The sequence below is a fragment of the Brachyistius frenatus genome, unplaced genomic scaffold (assembly GCF_029030835.1).
Source record: "Brachyistius frenatus isolate BFR_SWC_R1_liver_20210118 unplaced genomic scaffold, ASM2903083v1 Contig_65, whole genome shotgun sequence".
Lineage (NCBI taxonomy): Eukaryota > Metazoa > Chordata > Actinopteri > Embiotocidae > Brachyistius > Brachyistius frenatus.
In genome coordinates, this window is record NW_027210664.1 from 2,242,501 (window position 1) to 2,262,971 (window position 20,471).

The 20,471-nt window shown below is 43.5% G+C and overlaps 1 protein-coding gene across 1 annotated transcript in view; it reads right to left on the reverse strand.

Annotated features, from left to right (window-relative positions):
- The window catches only part of LOC138625761 (sodium channel protein type 3 subunit alpha-like), a 77,438-nt gene extending 62,651 nt beyond the window's left edge, over positions 1–14,787 (reverse strand). The window contains exon 1 of the mRNA XM_069706896.1: positions 14,089–14,787. The gene's annotated coding sequence lies outside the window, so the exon portion shown is untranslated. The remainder of the gene's footprint in view (positions 1–14,088) is intronic.
- Between the last annotated feature and the right edge of the window lie 5,684 nt (positions 14,788–20,471).

Here is a 20,471-nt window from a genome sequence, read left to right on the forward strand (position 1 = left end):
GAATCAGTTCCTTTTTTTAACACACAGTCACAGCTGTTTTGAAAAATTATATAAACTTGATTTATTCTAAAATCCCGTCTTTGTTGGTTTTACACCTCATCGATCATCAATAAAGCTGGTTTTCAATTTACGTTTTTAAATTTGCGACGTCTTCGGCAGCCAAATCAAATCCAAACTTTACATTTTTAATGTTTAAAAAGCATTTACACTCAAAAGCTTACATTGATCTCAGAGTTTCGTCGTCAAAACACCAGTTAGAGACGAATTTCTCATCACAAAGTCATCTTACTAGTTTGTCTTTCAGCCTTAGGCCACGTTTCTTGGCTTTCCTCCCTGGATGGAGATGGTTCACTTATTACCATCCTCTAAATCTTCCTAAGAATCACATTCAACCACCTGTCAGCACAAGAAAGTCATGAGGTCAGAGTGAGCAACTCGGTTCAATGAGGAAGGCCAAGAGATGTGAATGAAAGCTCGGGGGGGAAAACAAACGTATGTGATGAAATAACAGGAACCGAAACGTCAGCAAACACTTCACAACTCCTGAACTCAAATTCTTTAAGTTTTGTCGACCACAAGAGGGCGCCGCTCACCTGGACTCTTCTCGTGAACACAGTAAAATACGAGCACACTTGAACACGGCAAGCTACTGGTACTACAGTTCTATTGGTCGCCATGGCAACGGGGTTCTCCACCAGGACAACACGGCCGCTAACAGCGCGTTGAAAACAGGTGTGTCGATACCTGCATCTCCACACCTGAAGAAAACTACACTGAAGAACTGCAGAGAAGAAAACAGAGAAATAAGAAAAGACAAAACACGTCCTGGACAAGTGTGTGTGTGTGTGTGTGTGTGTGTGTGTGTGTGTGTGTGTGTGTGTGTGTGTGTGTGTGTGTGTGTGTGTGTGTGTGTGTGTGTGTGTGTGTGTGTGTGTGTGTGTGTGTGTGTGTGTGTGTGTGCGTGCGAGCGCGTTCCTCTCCTCTAGTCACAAACCTGGTGTGATGCTGATCAGCCTAATAGGCTTTCTATTGATTCTGCCCATCTCCACACACACACACACACACAGCACACGCACACACATACATACATACACACACGCACGCGCACACACACACACACACACACACACACACGCACACACACACACACATACATACATATACACGCACACAGCGACCCAGTTAGATTCATCCTATTTGAGTCTCTGTCCTCCCCACCTTGTCTCTTCAATTCTGTTATTCTTTCTTTCTGTGTGTGTGTGTGTGTGTGTGTGTGTGTGTGTGTGTGTGTGTGTGTGTGTGTGTGTGTGTGTGTGTGTGTGTGTGTGTGTGTGTGTGTGTGTGTGTGTGTGTGTGTGTGTGTGTGTGTCATGCTGTTCTCTTGTTCCTCTCAGTCGTCCCTTGTGGCTGATTAAATCAGTTTCTATTAGGACCACACTTTCCCTCTCCGGTTTTGTCAACACGTCCCGGCTGCCAGAGTTTTTATTTTATTCAAATCTCTTTCTGTAAAGATTTAAACTGCAGAAACATTTAAATTGTCACCGTCGCATTTCTGACATCGGGGATGTTTTGTAGTGTTGCCACGGTGATTGTTACAGCGTCAATCCTGCTCTGCATATGGAGAAGTTTTCAGACGACACGATATATTTCTTATTCCATTATGCGGCGCAGCAGCGTGGCCTTTGTTCTGTACGTAACTTATGCTGCCATCAGACTACACAATTTGTCAATCAATCAATCAAACTGTATTTATACAGCACTTTTCATACATTTTGGTGCAGTTCACAGTGCTTTACAGATGATTGACAGCTCAATAATAACTTGTAGACCAGAACAATGAAATAAATTCGAGAACCAATTAAAAATGAATTAAAAGGAAAATAAGACGATTTAAAAAAACACTTTACGACCAACGCAGATTTAGAATAAGATTTAGATAATAGAAACGTAGAACATAGATGAAAAGAGTGGTAAAATAGAGTGAGATAAAAACTAGAAACTAAAAATGAATATACAAATTACAGTTAATCAGAAGCTAAATTATGCAAAAGTAACAACAGATGATATTAAGGTCTGAAAGTGTGAAAGGAAATAAAGAAAGAAAAGCAAATAGATAAAAAATAAACTTTTAAAAGTAAGTATAATAAAATCAAGATATGTTTAAAAGCGAGACTGAAGAGGTGTGTTTTAGATTTACATTTAAAAAGTTCAACACTTCCAGCGGTCGTACCATGATGCAGCGCAACGGCACGTCCTATGTTCAGTATTTGTCTGTCACCATGGCAACTCTGTCAGATTAAATCAAAGTGCCATAAATTCTTTCAAACACTAGAAGTACGACTTCCCACAGAGCTTCTGTTCACGATGTTTTTCTACGCAAACATTGCAGGAATTTTGCTAAATTACAAGCTGTGTCTAATATACCGGAGAGGGCTCGAATTAACATTAATTATTGCGATCGTAACGTTGCGATTTCCTTGAGACGCCGACCGAGGATACAGACGCACTCACCGACAACCAAACCAACATATAAGAGCGCCCTCTACAGGACCGATGTGTTCTCGCACCTAAAAGACGGAAGAGTGACAGGAAACCTCCGTCGTCATGGTAACAATAACGAACACATGGGAAACAGTGTGCTGCAGTTTCAGGAAAAGGTTTGAGTTTAAAAAAAAGTATGTTTGTAACGTATACGTTAAATACGTGACTTACACTTGTTTAAGTCAGTTTTATTTTGAAAGGAGACGTTAAGCCGTAATACTTTCAGCGGAGCTTCTGTACACGATGTGTTTGGGGTTTTTTGCGGGGAAAAAAAAAAGGGAATTTTGGGAAAAAATTGGAGCAAATATTGTGGAGATTTTTTAAACTTAATTATTGAGGCTTTCGGGACGAAGTAAACAATAGAAACCAGTGAAGACTTGTAATAAACACCCACCACCACCTCCGCTTAAAGTTACAGTGTTCTTTGTAATGCACACACACACACACACACACACACACACACACACACACACACACACACACACACACACACACACACACAGTAGAGATACAAGGCCGTGCCGTCGAGTGGAGGAGAGCTGATGGATGATCTGCAGCTCTCAGGACCGTCTGACGGACCGTTTTCTGTCCGTCCGTCCGCTGGTGAACCAGGAAACAGATGAAGCTGCACAGGAGCCTCAAGGACGCCTTATAACACACACACACACATACACACACACACACACACACACACACACACACACACACACACACACACACACACACACACACACACACACACACACACACACACACACACACACACACACACACACACACACACACAAACACACATAAACACACACACACACACATACACACACACACACACACACAAACACACATACACACACACACACACACACACACACACACACACACACACACACACACACACACACACACACACACACACACACACACACACACACACACACACACACACACACACACACACACACACACACACACACACACACACACACACACACACATACACACACACACACACACACACACACACACACACACACACACACACACACACACACACACACACACACATAAACACACACACACACACACACACACACACACACACACACACACACACACACACACACACACACACACACGTCTTTTAAAGCCGCTGTCAGGTCAAATGTTTCATCCCAGACGTGTTTAAATTTCAACGTACTCTGTCTCGTGTTTCCTGGTTTGTAAAGCAGCTGAATCAGCAACAACAACAACAACAACAACAACAATGACGACAACAAAAGGATTTAAATGTGTAAATCACAAAGCGTGAGATAGACAGTTACACGTCATCCTGGACTGAGATGAAACCTTCTGCGTGTGATTTACAGCTAAATTAAACGTTTTTGGGCGTGTCCATTTCACGCTTTGCTGTGATGCAGCGATCGCTAGCTGCAGGAACGAATCTACGGCTGCTCAGCGCTGCTGTATGAACACACGACGAACACGCGACGAACACGCGACGAACACCCGACGAACACCCGACGAACACGCGATGAACACGCGACGAACGTTTATTGATTTAACAACAGATCTGACATCAATTCAGAAAACAATCATGTTTTTCTTCTTCTGAATGAAATATTAAAATATGTGATTTAAAGGCATCTTAACCACATAAAAGCCTATCTGTGTGTGTGTGTGTGTGTGTGTGTGTGTGTGTGTGTGTGTGTGTGTGTGTGTGTGTGTGTGTGTGTGTGTGTGTGTGTAGCTGGTTAGCCTGTTAGCACTCCGCCCCGATCTATAAATGCTCATGTTTTTCTCGCGATGAACTGTCAACATCTTATTCCGGTCCTGAGGGATGACGATTAACCCCAGACGACCCCGAGACGACCCCGAGACGACCCCAAGATGACCTTGAGACGACCCCACACGCACACATCACCAGCTGAAGGCTGTTCATCACCGCCAAACAAGCAGGACCAGATTTAGAGACTCCTGTCTGACATCATTCTGCAGCTCTTTGTGGGGAATTTGTGTTTTTTCTTTATGAATTTATGATGCATTTGTGTCTTTTTATGAATTTATGGTGAATTTTTGCTTCTTTTGGTGCCTTTTTTTCACTTCTTGGGCAACTTCTGTCTCATTCGCATCATGTTTTCCTCCTTCCTGTTGTTGTCGTTGATTTGTTCAGCAGTAGAGCATCTTTCATTTTCTTATTAAATGAAATTGTTTTATTACTGCAGGTTAAAGCTGGGAGAAAAAAAATTACATATTAGCCTGTTATATCACAGGTACACAAACACACACACACACACACACACACACACACACACACACACACAGGCCGTCTCCTCGTGTTATCTCCTCCCCACTGAGCAGTGCTGACCGGCCTCAGACAGGCTGCTGCTGTTAATTTTTAATTTGGGTTTTTGTTTTGTACATTTTTAATCCGACCGTCAGACTCCTCGCCGCTAACAAGAGCAGGAAGTGATGTCATCGGCTCCTCAGCCTCTCTCACACACACACACACACACACACACACACACACACACACACACACACACACACAGGACTATGTGCTGCGTCTAAAGTTGACACTGTACGACCGTTAGTGTTGTCGAGGTCAAAGGTCAGCTGTTGAACACCAAACTAAACAAATTGTGCTATTACATTAGAGTTGTGAGCTGCCCTCCGTTCTCCCTCCGTGGGTTCATTTTAACTTTAGAAAACAGAAACAAACAAAAAAAGAACCTGAAACAGAAAAGTTCACTAACAGAACCGCCGACTCGGCGCCTTTAAGACTGCTTCAAACAAGCGGGCTGAAGTTTGTCACACGAGAAGTTTGGGAGCCAGAAAATTTTAAATATAAGGAATTTTATACATTTATAAAATAAAATGTTCCTCTCTTTTTGATAATTTCTGTCTTTTATTGCAAAATTTGTGGCATTCTTAACAGGACGTTTGGGAGTCAGAATGTAAAACATGAAGAATTTCATACATTTTATACATCTTATTTTCGTCCTACATGTGTGGTGAATTTATGTCTTTTATTGTGAAATGTTGTCACATTTTTAACAGGAAGTTTTGGGACTCAGAATATGTGGAAAGAATTTTTCTTTTTTTAAATCCCTTTTTGTTCTATATTTTAATGTAAATTTATAACTTCAGTGTTTTGTTTTTTGTTTTGTTTATTAATATTACAAAGTTGATCAAATTAGGCTTTAAAAGACATTTATATGTCAATAAAATTGTATTGAGTATGACACATTTATAGGTTGTAAAACATACAAGTTGATTGTGGAAGAGAACAAAAATGATTTCTGGAATCGGTTTGTGTTCTTGGAGGAGAAGGTGAGGCGGGCGACCAGGGGGCTGATGGGAAATGTGGTCCTGGTGCTGCGCTGCCTGGTTTACAAGCGGAAACATTAAATGTGACTCAGATCTGCAGATGATTAAAAATGAGCGCGGCAGTAAATCAGCTGCACGCCGACATTTTAAAACACTTTGCTGCTGGTGATTTATTCGAACACCTTCATCTCTCTCCTCGTCTTCCTCCTCCGTCGCCGATCAACAGTTTTCTGACCAGAGAAGAACGAAGTCGTCATGTGACGGTTGAACACGACCCCAGAGGATCATGGGAACTCTTCTGCCTCCGCGCCGGTGACTCCGACGACAAAAACCTAAATACCAGCCGTCGTCTCTCTTCTTTGACCTTTTCCGTTGTCGTTTCTTCCGTCCGCTCGTCGCTGCATCAGTAGCGTTCATATTGTCTGAGTTCATACAGGAAGAGCAGCAATAACAATAAAACCTGCTGAGGACGGTAACAGGAAAATAAAAAAATTAAAAACGCCCATAAAACTGGTCCGATGTTTCCTCTGAGATTATTTGAAGGTATCGAAGCGGAGCAGGTGGATCGGCCGACAGTCGCTGCTTTCTTTGTTATTTTGAAGCTCCTGCGTTACTTTTTCTATTTTTTTGTGCCTCAGAGAGGACCAGCGAGCGCCGGTCCTCTCTGAGGCGGCCGAGCCTCCGTCTGGAGCCCTGAAGAGGACTTGATGTAACCGAGCTCCTCCCCAGACAGCCGATCCAGTTTCTGATACAGGAAACACTTCTGGCTCAGAGATCCGGACGAGGCTGGAGCATATCCCAGCATGCACCGGGGGGGGGGGGTATACCCAGCATCTTTTATAGTTGAATGTGTCGTTTCTGCTGCAAGAAAGTGCCTCGTCAGCAACTCTGCTGGTTTTTAAAAGTCTGGGAGTTCTGTGACTCCACTAGAGGGCGCAGCAGAGAAACAAGGACATCGTTGGATCACAGACTTTCTAAAAGAGTTCGTAGCTTCAGGTCTGTAAAATGGTTCTGATCCAGAAGTGTCTTCAGCTGCAATACCAGCGAGTGCCACTAGAGGTCGGCTCCAAAAAGCCTCCGGCTCCATAGACTCCCATTCAACTTCTCTCATCAAATCCAAAGTGAATAAAATGTGTCCATCAGTTATCTCGGTGTTGTTAGCTAAAGTCACTCCTTCTTCTTAGTTTTCTGGAGGTCCATCTGAAAATAATCCCTCATTCATTAGAAAAGAAGATTCAAGAAGACCTGTTTTTGGGGGCGTGTCTGTTTGATTGACAGGCCTGTGGTGCAGTCAGGTTACAGCTATCGGTGGGCGGGACGTAGTATCATCAGGTTTCCGATCAGATCGGTCAGATCCACCTCTGGCTCCTCCCCCAGCTCGTCCAAATATGGTCACTTCCTGCTCCAAACCGCTCCGAACTAACAAGATGGTGACGGACAGAATCTGAACTGGAGGATTCATAACGTTCACAAACCAACGATGACATCACAAAACGTCCCCAAGAACAGCGCCCTCTACCTCTGCGTTTGATTTCAGTGAATTTGGTCTCTATTAATAAAATCAGCTTTTCTTTAATTAAAAGAAAATATTCTTATTATTCTGTTGTTCTTGAATATTTTACTTTGCTTTGAAAACACAAAAAAACTTAAAAGGTCATTTATATATTTGACTTATTATTAATTGTATTAATAATTTGGAGAATAATAGAAAAGCTTCTGATTGGTTTGAACTGATTTCTACAAGGGAGAGGTGGGGGGGAGGAGCAGGTGCAGGGGGGGGGTGTTAAACAGGTGGAGCAGTGGTGTCGGCGGTGCTAACAGGAGGTCGAGTGCCTCCGTGTGTCCCTGATAAATCACAAGACCTCAAAGTAGACAAACCGTCTCCGAGGTCAGCTGACCACACAGCCAGCAGCCAATAAACCACCGGCGCTGTGTGTGTGTGTGGGGGGGAGGGGGTAAAGGCTTGTTGAACATACCATGTACAGTGTGTTCCTCTTCAGTCGAATATAAATCTCCAATAAATCTGTCGTCTCATTAACTTGCAAACATCACAAGCAGCTCGCTCGCACACACACACACACACACACACACACACACACACACACACACACACACACACACACACACACACACACACTTCTAATTTTACAAGACTTGTGGAAAATGGAACTAACTTGTTTATGATTGAGTCTCCGGAGCGACTTGTTTCTCGTTTAAACAAGAGAGAGGTCAAAGGTTAATCTTGCGGGTGGTCCGGGTGAACCAACCACACAGGGCTGCTCTGTTTTCTCAGGTCGACTGAAACACAATTTAAAAGGTCGACTGCAACAGAATTCAGGTTTGCAGAGTTCGATTTCAGAGGTTCAACTTTGTTCAACTGCCGTTTTTCACCCAGCCGTCCAATCACAGCGAAGGACGGGGGCGGGACAAACGCCACGTCGTATCTTTTCGACGTTCCTCCGAGCCACGTCTGATAGTAACTGAAGTTATTTTTAAAAAAAAAGAAAGAAGGAAAAACTTCTCTGCCGCCAGCTGAACGTCCCAAAATCATCAGAGGAGTCCCAGACGGGAAGTAAACACTGATGGTGACACTGGTTACCATGGTGCTGCTGTTGCCATGGTCACAGCTGTGTTGCAGCAGCAGCAGCAGCTCCAGATTTGAAAAAAAGTAAGATCATTTTTTGTCAACACACACACACACACACACACACACACACACACACACACACACACACACACACACACACACCTCCGTGTGAACAGCTCGAGGTGCGTTTGATTTACGCTCCTCACAGACACTCGGAGATAAATCAGACTTCAAGTGCCTAAAAATTCACAACACCTTTCCATCACACACCTGATGTCATCCCACTGTGGCCTCTGACCTTTGACCTCCGAGTCGCTGGCTGCCTGACGTGGTCGGTGATGAGTTCCACACGTTTTGGTGTCTCTGGTACGTTCGTAGTCTTCAGGTCAGTCTGGGTTTTTTGCTTCCCGTTTGATTTTGAAATGACTCCCTTCTTCTGTGTCTGTCCTGTTTCACTTCATGTCCTTTGTATGACTGTTGGCCCCGCCCCCTGATTAGTTCCACCTGTCCCTCGGTGTCCTTCCCTCCCTGCTGTATTCAGTCTGTGTGCTCTTCTTCTTCTTCCCTCTTTGTTTTAGTTTCCTGTCTGTTGTTGCGTCTTTTGAAACCCAGAGAACAAAAACCACCTGAACTGTGTCGCCATGGCGACCGCTCACCCTCAATAACACAATTGTAGCTCTAAATTGTTTATTTTGATGGTACAGATGGACAGAGTTTGGATCCACCTGAAAAACGTCCCCACAAAGAGACTTTTGGCGTCAAAATAAAAGCCCTCTGCTGCCTCTCTTCGTCTTCTGGTTTAACGAACATCGTCAGGATTTTACGGATTATTCTCCGATTTTATTTGATTCCTTTTTACGAGTGGAGCTCCGAGAGTTTCAGGCAGCAGATATCTGGCCTCTTTTGTTCCTCTGTAAGCTGCCTTATGTCGCCCTGAACAGTCACTTAAGAAAAATGTTGACAGTCGGAGCTCTATTAAAGTCAACTCATGCTGCTCTCTGGTATTTCACTTCAGATGACTCACTGCTGCCTTTGGATCTGCTATTAAACAATCACTGTTGGGTTGTTGCTGTTGTTTTATTGTCTACAACATTTAACAAAAAGCATTTACATACTTTTACTTTGAAAAACAACACTAATTTTACTGCTGCACAGCTTTTGATGTTGAAGTTTTTTTTTTTTTTTTAGAAATCTATCAGAAAGTGACGTTTTCTACGACTGTTTATTGTTTTATTAAATTATAATCTAAGAATATTTTTAGTAGAGGAAATCAACAAAAAGTGCTGAGTCATCAATATTCTCATTCAACAGGTTTGTGTTTTTACCAATAATGAAGTCAGAGGATGTAATCTGAACTGTAATCAAAGTATTTCTATTGTAGTTTGAGTTTCAGACTAAAAGATGATTTGATGTTTCTGACAAAAGGCAGACGAACTCCTTAAAACAGATCACACATTGTGTGTGTGTGTGTGTGTGTGTGTGTGTGTGTGTGTGTGTGTGTGTGTGTGTGTGTGTGTGTGTGTGTGTGTGTGTGTGTGTGTGTGTGTGTGTGTGTGTGTGTGTGTGTGTGTGTGTGTGTGTGTGTGTGTGTGTGGTCTGTGTGTGTGGTCTGTGTGTGCGTGTGTGTGTGTGTGTGTGTGTGGTCTGTGTGTGTGTGTGTGTGCGTGTGTGTTTACTCGGTCCAATCCACTGCACGCCCAAAAAAGGAGGTTTTCATGTTTGATAGTTAAATTTGGGGGCCAGAACAGGGCAGACCAGGACCAATTAGGACCAACCAGGCCCACATGAGACCAAGCCCAACCAGAACCAATCAATACCAACCAAGCCAGACCAGGATAACATCAGACCAGAACCAACCAAGACCAACCAGAACCAATCAATACCAACCAGGCCAGACCAGGACAACATCAGACCAGAACTAACCAAGACCAACCAGAACCAATCAATACCAACCAGGCCAGACCAGGATAACATCAGACCAGAACCAACCAAGACCAACCAGAAACAATCAATACCAACCAGGCCAGACCAGGACAACATCAGACCAGAACTAACCAAGACCAACCAGAACCAAACACATTTGAACAGGATCAATCAGGACCAACAGGCTATACCAGGCCAAACCTCATCAGACCTGGGCCAACCAGGACCTCATCAGACCAGGACCACATCAGACCAGGACCACATCAGACTAGGACCACATCAGACTAGGACCACATCAGACCAGGACCACATCAGACTAGGACCACATCAGACCAGGACCACATCAGACTAGGACCACATCAGACCAGGACCACATCAGACCAGGACCACAACATCTGTCTTGCCATAACTCACAGGTGATGCATTTATGGGAGATATGTTAATTGTAGCTCCAGTAAATAATCTGGTTTACACTCTCCCCCTCTAAACCGCAGGAAAACTAAAGATCTGAAGTCGGATTCTGTTTCTCTTAACTTTGATTTTATTTAAAAAAAAAAAAAAAAAAAAAAAGTATCAATGAGGACAACTGCTATCGAAATCAAGATATCGGACCAGTACTGAAAATATTGAAACAATAAAGGAGCCAAAAAGTTTCAATGAATTAAAAACAAAAATAGATTAAAACGCAGGAAGTGATGACGTGATGTTGGAAAGATGATCTGATCGAGATGTACAACAAGAACTTATCTCACTCTGGTGTAACTTTAAGGACAAAACACTTTGATTTATTTCCTCCCATTCTCTCTCTCTCACACACACACACACACACACACACACACACACACACACACACACACACACACACACACACACACACACACACACACACACACACACACGGCGCTGGCAGCTCATTGCAGAGCCGCTCGACCATCTGATCCACCGCCAGACCTACAAACACGGCGAGGCCGCGACGCTCGTCGCTCCATCTGCAGACTTTCTGGAAACCGAGAACTAAAATTTGAACCTCGTTTCCTGCAGAACGTCTTCGTGATGAGGACAGGACGGGAAATTTGCTGTCTTTAAATGGACACACGAAACCAGTAATAAGTGCAGAGAGGTGGACCGTCAGAGCTCGGGAGGATCTTTAAGCTCTCTGGGTTTTGTTTTTTTTCCTGCTCAAAGGTTGCAGATTATAAGCTGGAAGCTGGTTTCAACCTGCAGACTGATGTCAGAGCGCCACAGAGAGCGCCGCCGCCGCCTCGTCCGTCAAACAGCAGCTCCTGTTGTCTCGGCGCCCGGCACAGGAAAGGTCAGGCCTGCTGCTCCGACGCTGAACAAACAGCACCGCACCGTGTGGGGCTGTTCACACACACACACACACACACACACACACACACACACACACACACACACACACACACACACACACACACACACACACACACACACACACACCAATGCGATGCATTGAATGGCAGGCGGTGCCGAGCGGGACACCTGTTGTGTGTCCGTAGTCGAGTCGTTGACACGACAGCTACAGGAGCTGCGTCGCTGGGTTTTTTTTGTGGAAGATGACGAGCAGAACCAAGTCGACCTCACTGGAAGCACCTGGACACAAAACCTTCCAGGTGAACTCATCCTCAGGTCGAAGTTCAGAGTTCACCTGAGGATCCGGCGGTGAACAGAGCGCCACGTTTAAAGACTCGAGCGGACCGTTTTGATGTTTATTAATGAATAAAGCTAAAGAACGGAGCGTTTCCTTTGTGTTGTCCCTCGTTGACGTGCAGCTGTAACGACATGAATCCTATCGAGCGCTGAGAATCACACGCAGCTCAGCGCCGCGACGACGGCCAAACAATAACTACAGATGTTATAATGATTTGCAGGATGTAATCTTCTCCGTCAGGTTCATCGGTGATGACAAATCATCCGAAGTCACTTATAAGACTCAGGAGCAGCATTTTATCCATATTTACAATCTGGTTTTAAAAGTTCCTACTGGAGTGACTTCCAGAGAATCTGAGATTATATTCTGGCTAAATAAATGGAGGCCGGAGTCTGTCTGGTGTTCACAGCACACAACGAGGACTGAAAAACCAACCGAACCGGTCTCAGTTCGTTTGGACTGATCACATATGCACAACAAAAAAATGCTGACTAATCACGGAGTTTCGAGAGCTGAAAGGTTGAAGTCTCAGTTTTTCCTCACTCGTCGGTCCAGTTTTCATTCTTTTGTTGACAGTCTGACCCTCGGTGGGTTTGTGGGCGGAGCTTGAGGTGCCAGCCCGGTGGCCCCCCTCCTCCTGCTCCTCATCCTTAGAGTCCCTAAACGGACTTCTGGTTAACACTCCCACCACCCACAGGAGGGGTCGGAGGTCACGAGGCAACAGGGCTGTCATCTGGAGTCAAGGACGCTGGTTTATTAAAACAGGAAATTAAATCAGCCGAGGCAGAAAGCAAAATTATGGATTCACCAAATCCGCCATTTAACAACGAAAACTAGAGAAAAACATGTAAAATATTTGCAGATATATTTGCCACATATTTTGAAACTGGAATATTTAATGCAATTATTTGAATGTTTGAACTGGAACGAATACTAAGTCACAGCTTTTATTAAAGTCTCATTATGTAAACTGACTTCAGTTTTATTTGTGTTAATGTAAACAGTTTTTGTTTTTTTCAAATGTAATTCTGAATTTTATGGATTTACATGAAAATAAAAAGAAGAATGAAAGAACCAATACTTCTTTCCTGTCCGTGTCTCCCATCACGTTTATTAAAGTCTGTTCGGTCGTCATAGCGGAGACATAAAACTGATGCTCGTGACTGAACTGTGAATATTGATGCAACACGACTGGGAGGTGAGAGGTCAAAGGTCGGACTGCATCAATAATTTAAAATAATGATAAATTCTAGATTAACAGCAGGTACACGTGAATAAATATGATAAAGCAAATCAAACAGACACAGTTATAGGAATATTATAGATTTAAAAAGGCATCAATGCACATAGAATATTATAAATAAGCACACTAATATCAAAATGTTAGTAAATAGTTCTCAAATAAAAGAATCCTGCGATAAAAATATGATGTGATTTAAACAACAGGAACATCACCGGTTCCCGGTAAACAGCGGGTAACGTGACAGGCAGCGGCCCCACATGAATCCGCTCTTACATAAACAAACCCGGTTAATTAATGGAAAGTGGTGGCACGGCTCGGCTCGGCATGGCTCATAAAAATTAAAAAATAAGGTTGCGTAGGAACGAGAGGAAGCGGTGAGTCTCCAGGAAGAGAGAGGGGAAGGGGGGGAGTGGCTCCAAAACAGGGAGGAAGAGGAGGATGAAGGAGAATTTACTTTAATCTGAGATTTTTTTTAATTTTTTTTAAGGACTGACCTCTTGCCTCACTCAGGAGCAAGAGCAGGGAGGAAGTGATTAATGGGGGGTTTGTAACGTGTGTGTGTGTGTGTGTGTGTGTGTGTGTGTGTGTGTGTGTGTGTGTGTGTGTGTGTGTGTGTGTGTGTGTGTGTGTGTGTGTGTGTGTGTGTGTGTGTGTGTTGTCAAACTGGATTATGAATATTTCCACCAGAGACATAAATACAAAATGAGATATTTTCACCAGCGACACAAGTGATTTCTGGGTCAAGTTAAAAGGTCAAAGTTCAACCAACATGATTTAAAGAAGAAGAAACGGACTCACGTGTGAAACTCCTGCGTTACCAGCTGCGGGGCTGACGTGTCACCGCTCCGCCGCGTCCCGCTCACTGCCGCCGGGTCCCATCCGGAGAGGAGGCGCAGAGTGGCCGATCCATGAGCGCAGGAACAAGTGTGAGGAGTAGAAAAAAACAATCTCAGAGAGGGAGGATGATGGTTAAATCCAGGCAGAAGGGAGCGCGGTGAAGGGGGGAAGGAGCGCAGAGGTGTCTCCCCCCTCTTCCTCCTCCTCCTCCTCCTCGCGGACTGTGGCGCTTCGGTCCAGCCGGGGAGGGAAAGTGCGCACCGGTGCCGCTCACTCCGTCCGCTCCGCTCCCTCCGGCATCTTCACAACTTGAGCCGCGTTAATCCTCCGGGAGCAGCTTCTTCTTTCATCTCCCTTTTAATCCTGTAAAACGCAGTTTCTTATTATTTTTTTTAAAATTATTTCTCCTCATCCTTTTTTTTTTTTTTTTTTTTTCCAGGTGTGATAATTAACAAGAATGCGCGCGCCTCCAATATAAAAGTCCCCCTCGAGGCTCCAGCTGTTGCTCTCTTTTGTCTTTTTCTTTATTTCGGAGAGGTTGTCTGAGGAAAAGTGGGAAGTTGTTGCCGGCGGAGCGGAGAGGTGGTGCTGCGTGTCGGTAGGTCGGTGGGCTGGTCGGGGCTGACCGGCCGGACTCCCATCATCCCCGCCGCTTGATCGCCCCCTGGACGCGGAGGGAGAGAAAGAGAGAGAGAGAGAGTTGGAAAGAGGGAGTATCGCGAGGTTACACCCCAAGTCCCGTTCCTGTGGTGACCAAGAACACACACACTGAACTGTTTTCATTAGAATTGCATGGCCAAAAGTATGTGGACACCCGGTCTGCGTGGCTCTGGGTCAGTTCCCCCTTGATGGGATGAAGATCAAGATCAAGACTGCAACTAATAATCATATTTTTTTAGACAGCAGTGTTAAACAGTTTGTTGTGGAAGAACCTGCACATAGTTCTGATACCAAAACAATTCTGTGCAGCAGCAGGTTCTGATGGAGAACCAGTGGTCCGGTGTCCACAAACTTCTGGTCATGGAGTTTATGACATCATCTCAGCAATCATCTCCTCTTCTAATCAGAAAAAAATAATTTTGACACAGATGATGATTTAAAAACAAAGAAATTGCAAAACTAGAAAAGGGCATATTGAACATTAAAAATCACAGTAATTATCATAAAGTGGAACAATAACACAGTTAAGATGTAATTCTGTCATTGCATTGAAAAAAAAAGTGTCCTGAAAGTAAAAACTAAATATGAAGTTTGACCTGAAGACAACCAGATGTCAGAGTCACATGATGATTTACAGATAACAGTTTTGCATATTTACTCTTTTGTAAAGTTAATATTTGTTTTTGTTTTTCTTCCAAACTGTCAGCAGGATCAGTGATTTCCCATCATGCTGCTGTTCCAGTGTGGAGCGTACGAGCGGCGCCCCCTTGTGTTTGCTATCAGTTACTGGTTGATGGTGGTAATAAAAAAACACCTCATCTCAGAATCATCATAAAGTTTTGGGACTCATTTATTTATATAAAAAAAAATCATCTACATGTCAGACTTCATTCTGTTTTTGTTCAATTTAAGAAAGTATTTTAATTGAATGAGATTATGAGGAATCTGTCAGCTGTGTGTGTTCAGGGGTTAATGAATGGATCACAGCTGGTATGTGACACATGATCTGTGTGTTTAGTGTGACTTCGACACGTTAACTACAGGTTGTTGTTTTTTACAGCTTTGCTGTAAATCCTTTGCATTTACTTCCAGATATCTGAAGTCCAGATTATAAAAAAAAAGTTTAAAAACAAGTCATCCATTGTGTTGTTTGTTAAAAGGTTTATTTAGGGACGAGTGTGTGTGGCGTAAAGATTTATTGTGCGTTTCCATAAACATCTGCTGCATGTTTTTATAGCTCAGACAGTTTTTGTGTTAAAATAAGTGTGAACTTCGAAAAAGGAGGTCATTTAAAAGCTAAAGTGAAGTTTAAATCTTCCACTCGGGAGGAAGAGTGCTTGGATCCCGATAAGCTTATCGCACATTGTCTGTTAAATCACTTCTGCAGACACAGTTTTACATAATATAAAAACTTAATCCGCCCCTCTGGAGGAACCCAGGTTAAATTTAGCTGAGGTTTATACACAGTTCATAACCCGAAAGGTCACAGGTTCGACCCCGGCAGCTGACAACTCCATCACCTTAGTGATGCATTTCAGATGCACTTTTTAATTCAGTTAACAAAAAGCAGGATTTAGTTTGTTGTGATTTTTTTTTTTCCTGGTCTGCATTTTAAATTCAGATTTTCTCCTGTCTCTTTAAATGCAGGTGTACAAGTGAGCACCTGTCAGGTGTTGGACTGAGATCTTCTGCTTCATGACTCCCAGTCATCGACATGTTGTACTACAGCGCCCCCTGCAGGTCAAAGGACGGAGCTGCAAGTTCTGATTTCTCCATTTCTGTACTCTTCTTCCACGTCCATGCAGGACTAAAACTTTTTGGCGAGTCAGCTTTTTACCTGTGATGGAGCAACAGACTGACAGAAGTGTTGAACTTTTTAAATGTAAATTGAAAACTCACCCTTTTAATATACTTCCTTACTTATTATCCATCTGCTTTTATTTATTTATTTACTTCACACCTTTATCATCCGTTTAGTTACTTTTAATTCCTCCTACCATCTGATTACCTGTAACTTTGATCTTTTTAAGGAGGATAAACTGTAGTTTAAGGAGACAACACTTGAACGCAGCACACCGGCATCCTCTAAACCAGGGGTGTCAAACTCATTTTAGTTAAGGGGCCACATACTGCCCACTTTGATCTCAAGTGGGCCAGACCAGTAGAATCATAGCGTAATAACGCAGACATAACGACAATATTTCTCTTTGTTTACATCATTGGTGAAGGTTTTTTTGGATGACAAACCCTATTTTAAGGTCTTTCTACAATAAACTAGAAACATAAAGACCAAAAACTCAGAATCAGTCCACTGTTTATCTGCCCCGGCTCTCCTCTGCAGATTCCCCGGCACCGAGCGCTTCTTCCTCCGGAGCAGACGTCGCATTTACGCTGTTTTTGAAGCAATTACTGGATCGATTAAAAAAATAACAACGTTTGTACTCATATACCTCCATATTCTCATAGAAATGCAATTCACGTCTTTCTGTAATTTTCACACTTAGCAAAGTCATCCGGCGGGCCGAGCTGGACCCCCTGGCGGGCCGGATCCGGCCCGCCAGCCGTATGTTTGACACCCCTGCTCTAAACAGAGACAGCCGCATTTAATAAGCACAGATAAGTACGGTGTCCCTGAAGGTTAAGCACACAAACAACAGGACCACACATGTTTGAGGTCGGACAGAAAGCACGTTTGTGAAATGTTTGTGTGTTCTGTGAAATGTTCTTGTGTTTGACCTTTAAGGGCCACCGTAGAAAAGGTGCTACTGTCCACAAGTTGACTCACCGGCTCAACGACGTCCAGCTGCTGGACATGAGCTCGAGACAAACGTTTCTTTGCATCGGCACGAGCAGCTGAAACTCAAATAAGACTTATCAACGTCCTCGCGCGGGCTGGTAATCAGCCGCACCTGCGTTCAATTTGGTCCAATTCAGCCAATCGGCGAGTACATGCTCTTACGTCACTGATTTCTGACCCCGCCCCCCACAGCCAGTAAAATTAAACTACGTTACAGTACTCCCAATCCCACCACTTCCTGTACAGACTTTAAATTTAAACCCTTGTACACACATTCAAGACAACATTTACCATGAAATGCTGAAATACGTTGACTGGTGATGTGTTCAAATGTTCCCTTAATATCAAGCAAGTGTGTACGATTTAAGACTAGATACATTTATATATATTTATATTTTTTTTAGATCTTCAAAGGGAAACCAGTGTCCAAGCAACGGTTCTCACAAATGACATATTTATGTCATATTAATAATTGATTTAATGTATGACACCCTATAAATGTAAAATGTATTTATCTGTTTTGTTTACATTAAATACAGGTTCATGTGTGTGTAATTTTAAGGCATTTTATCTGTTTCTTATGCATCTCATTTCTCTTCTATATTTCTAAATGTTCCTTTATATCTGTTTTTATGTGAAACACTGCCTGTAATTCTTATACCATGAAGCACTTTGAGGTGCATTTCTTGTGTGAATGGTGCTATACAAATAACGTTTATTAGTATTATTATTATTATGAATGTGTCTGTTAAAGGTTCTTCCCCAACAGGGGGAGCTGCTCGCTTTACATGAGGCAATTATTAAAACCTACTGATTTATTAATCAATAAAAGATGAAGGTGGCATAAGTGACGATAATCATGAGAGTAGGTCTATCGCATTAAAAGGGAGTGATTGATTAGAATTGTATTAATGATTTTATCCATAAAACAACAATGGAAGTGAGAAGAATTTGGAAAATAAATGAAGTTAATAATAAAATCTTTTTGTTCTTTTTTTTACTTCAGTGTGAATTTTTTTTAATTATTGTTATTTAATTCATATGATGTGATTTAATTTCTGTTTTGTCCTTTTACATTAAAATGTGTTGTTGTTTTTTTTTTTTTTTTGGGGGGGGGGGCTTTTACTATGTCAATAAAGTTTATTAAAATTCTAATCATTAGTACTCCCCGCCCCCAGATGTTTTAACTCCTCTTCCTCTGCTGCCACGTTTTTGCTCCTTTCCAAAGAGAAGGAGGACGCTGGGAAAACTACACCGGACCCTGATTGGTGGAAAATCACGAGAGCCCGCCTTTAGTCCCGCCCATGGTCTGATTTCACGGCTGTGATTGGTGGGATCTGAAGACAATCACGGTTACTATGGACTTTGTCTTTACTGGTATCCAAGAGAGGACGTGAAGTCCCAGCTTCATCGCAGAGAGGAGGACAGCCCGCAGCGGCCTCCTTCGTGTTTCTGTGAAAATCACTGCGACGTCGACTTGTTAGTTCGCAGCTTCTGAACTGGAAAACCACACCGGAGAATTTCTGAAGATGGCGCAGAGGAAGAACCCCAAAGCCCACTCCAGGAAAGGTCAGTAGCAGCTTCTCCTCCGACCTCCTCTCCGGCTCCCTCACAGATGCTCGTTTCATTTTCTACAGTTTCCGGTTGTTTCCTTCGTCAGTGATGGTCCACATGGTGGTCCACATGGTGGTCCACATGATGGTCCACATGGTGGTCCACATGGTGGTCCACATGGTGGTCCACATCAGTCCGCGCAGAAATTAAATTATTTGCGGAATCGTTCGGGTTCAAGCTGCATTGCGGCTAACGGTGACACAACAACAAACTCCGGAACCCACGGTCGGCTCCTCCCGTCGGATCGGTCTCCTCCTCTCGGTCTCCTCCTCCCGTCGGATCGGTCTCCTCCTCCCGTCGGATCGGTCTCCTCCTCCCATAGGATCGGTCTCCTCCTCCCGTCGGATCGGTCTCCTCCTCCCGGTCTCCTCCTCCCGTCGGATCGGTCTCCTCCTCCCGGTCTCCTCCTCTACTAAACCATGACACACTTAAGTGGTGGAATGTTTGAATGGAGTCTGGTTGGACGTTCTGACACAATAAAACAGCTGGTTGAGCCTTTTGTTTGGTGTCTACACAGACACCAAACAAAAGGCTCAACCAGCCTAAACTAAACCTAAACTAAACCAGCCTAAACTAAAACTAAACTAAACCAGCCTCAACTAAACCTAAACTAAACCAGCCTAAACTAAAACTAAACCTAAACCAGCCTAAACTAAACCTAAACCAGCCTAAACTAAACCAGCCTAAACTAAAACTAAACTAAACCAGCCTAAACTAAACCAGCCTAAACTAAAACTAAACTAAACCAGCCTAAACTAAAACTAAACCTAAACCAGCCTAAACTAAACCTAAACCAGCCTAAACTAAACCAGCCTAAACTAAAACTAAACTAAACCAGCCTAAACTAAAACTAAACCTAAACCAGCCTAAACTAAAACTAAACCAGCCTAAACTAAACTAAACCAGCCTAAACTAACCGAAACCAGCTGTCTACACAGAGGGACAGCTGAGGGATTAAGAGACCCAGTTTGACTGAAGACAGTTTAAACCGAGATGCTCGGTGTCCACCGCTGGTGTCCACCGCTGGTGTCCACCGCTGGTGTCCACCGCTGGTGTCCACCGCTGGTGTCCACCGCTGGTGTCCACCGCTGGTGTCCACCGCTGGTGTCCACCGCTGGTGTCCACCGCTGGTGTCCACCGCTGGTGTCCACCGCTGGTGTCATGGACATGACGCTAAGCTAACCTAGCCACCACAAATGATAGCCTGCTAACAAGCTAAGAACTTTTCTGGATGAGCTCAGGTTCAGGACCAAGTCCAGAACAAACACTCTCT